Source organism: Lipotes vexillifer, unplaced genomic scaffold (genome assembly GCF_000442215.2).
Source record: "Lipotes vexillifer unplaced genomic scaffold, Lipotes_vexillifer_v1.1 scaffold14, whole genome shotgun sequence".
Taxonomy (NCBI): Eukaryota; Metazoa; Chordata; class Mammalia; order Artiodactyla; family Lipotidae; genus Lipotes; species Lipotes vexillifer.
The window spans coordinates 417106-419322 of record NW_006775372.1 but is presented as its reverse complement, the minus strand read 5'-3'; the positions used below and the strand labels follow the sequence as shown (position 1 = coordinate 419322).

The window sequence follows — 2217 nt, the reverse complement described above, 5'->3', positions numbered from 1 at the left end:
TGAATTACCTTAGAACAATTTTTCAGAAATCAGTTGTGCGTATGTGTGTGTATTTCTGGACACTGTATTCTGTTCCACTGGTTTATTTGTCTATGTTGTTGGTGATGGCATACCGTCTTGATTATGGTAGCTTTAGAATAATGTAATATGTGTAATGTGTGTTCTTCAAGTCATTCTTCTTTTTCAAAGTCATTGTGATCAGGCTACATCCTTTGCATTTCCATATGCAGCTCAAATTCAGCTTGTCATTTTCCACCCAAAAGCCTGCTGGGGACTTGATTGACATTTAATTGAATATATAGATCAGTCTGAAGATGGTTGACATCTTAACAATACTGATTTTTCTGACTCTTAACGCTGTACATTTCTCAGGAATACTTTTTTTGGTTGATAGTGTACAGGTCTTTAAAATCTTTTGTTCGATTTGGCCCTACATATTCTGTATTTTTGATGCCATGGTCAAAGGTATTCGTTTTTTGATAAAGGGTGTTTTGGATTTGATTCCTTTAGCCAGTGTATAGAAACACCGTTGGTTTCTGTACATGATTGTATCTTATGCAGTATTTTTGACTGGATGCTGCACATTGTGCATTTGACCTTGTTGGATGCTGGATATTTTTGTATTCTTATAGATATCTTTGACATTTGTTCTGGGACACACTTAAATCATGTGGACACAGCTTGACTTTTTTACATCTTGCTGTTAATATCTGTTAGATTGGACCAGACTGGTTGTCAGGTGGAAGCTAATTATCCCTTAATGAGCATCTTATCCAATATCCCATGCAAGCTTCATGAGGTTTTCCAGGATGGATGGTTGGAACAGGAACTGATCCTGGTCCTGGGTGATCTGTGGGAAATTTTAGGTTTTTGTTTTTCCCCAGCTTTGAGAAGCTTGAGTAATTGTTTCCTTACGTATATGCACTGATATTTACTCAGCTGACAACATGGGGAGGATTCTTTGCAGATCTCCTTTCTTCTGTCTGGGTGAAACCATCTCTTTCCTGTACTCTGTCCTGAGAACCTACCTGCCTTGGTCTCCTAAGATTCAGAGAAGCTTTCTGGGGTCTGCCTAGATTCCCCTTCCTAGATCATGGCTTGGAAACACTGAACACAATAAGCCCAGGCAATTGAGGGTTTCAACTGGTTCCTCTTGAGTCTCTCAAAGATCACTAGTCTCTGTGTCCTGATAGCTGCTTCCTTGAAAGCTGTCTTCTATTCTATTGTGTAAGGTCCTCCTTAGTCCAATTTGGCCAATGATTGATGCATCATATCACCTCTTACTCCTGACTTTTCATTTAAAACATGGCAGCTTTCTATAGCAGTCCCATTTTTCTATGTATATTTATAAAGAAGATTTTTTTTTTAATTATTTTATTTATTTATTTTGACCACGTGGCACGTGGGATCTTAGTTCCCCGGGCAGGATTCGAACCTGCGTCCCATGCATTGAAAGCGCAGAGTCTTAACCACTGGACTGCCGGGGAAGTCCCTGTTTTTTATTTTTAAAATTTGATTGAAGTCTAGTTGATTTACAATGCTGTGTTAATTTCTGCTGTAGAGCAAAGTGTCTCAGTTATACGTATATATATTCTTTTTCGTATCCTTTTCCATCACGGTTTATCACAGGATATTGAACATAGTTCCCTGTGCTATATGGTAGGACCTTGTTGCGTATCTGTCCTATATATACTAGGTTGTGTATGCTAATCCCAAACTCCCAATCTGTCCCTCCCCCACCCCCTCCCCCAATGGCAACCACAAATCTGTTCTATAAAGAGGATTTAAAAACATTCATTTTTATATTTTGAACGTGATTGATTTCCATCTCCTCATTGTTGTGACATCAGGCTTATAGATATTGATATTTTCACTTTTTTGCCCACTTCTCTTAATAGTTTTCTTATTTCTCTTAGGTTTTTTTAATGTTCCTGTTTCGCTTCATGTCTGATTGCATTTTAATGTGTATGTTATCGCTTGTGTCTTGGGATTTCCCAAAGAAAAGAAAGAACTAGGTCATCGGATGTGAATTCTCTTTTAACTTGAAAATCACTGTGGCATTTCATAAATTCCCCACCCCCTACAGATACACAGTAAGCAACACCCCTCCTATTTGACATAATGCGTGCAATACACTAAAATATCAATGCTATTCGTTCCATCACTTAGGCTTAAAAGACCCACAGGCATTGTAAGTGCAGTGCAAATGAGATTTTC

At 38.2% G+C, this 2217-nt stretch overlaps 1 non-coding gene across 1 annotated transcript; it reads right to left on the bottom strand.

Annotated features, from left to right (window-relative positions):
• Positions 1 to 1414: 1414 nt before the first annotated feature.
• TRNAE-UUC (transfer RNA glutamic acid (anticodon UUC)) lies at positions 1415 to 1487 on the bottom strand. Its single transcript has one exon. It is a non-coding gene; the product is annotated as a tRNA-Glu (tRNA).
• Positions 1488 to 2217: the final 730 nt, after the last annotated feature.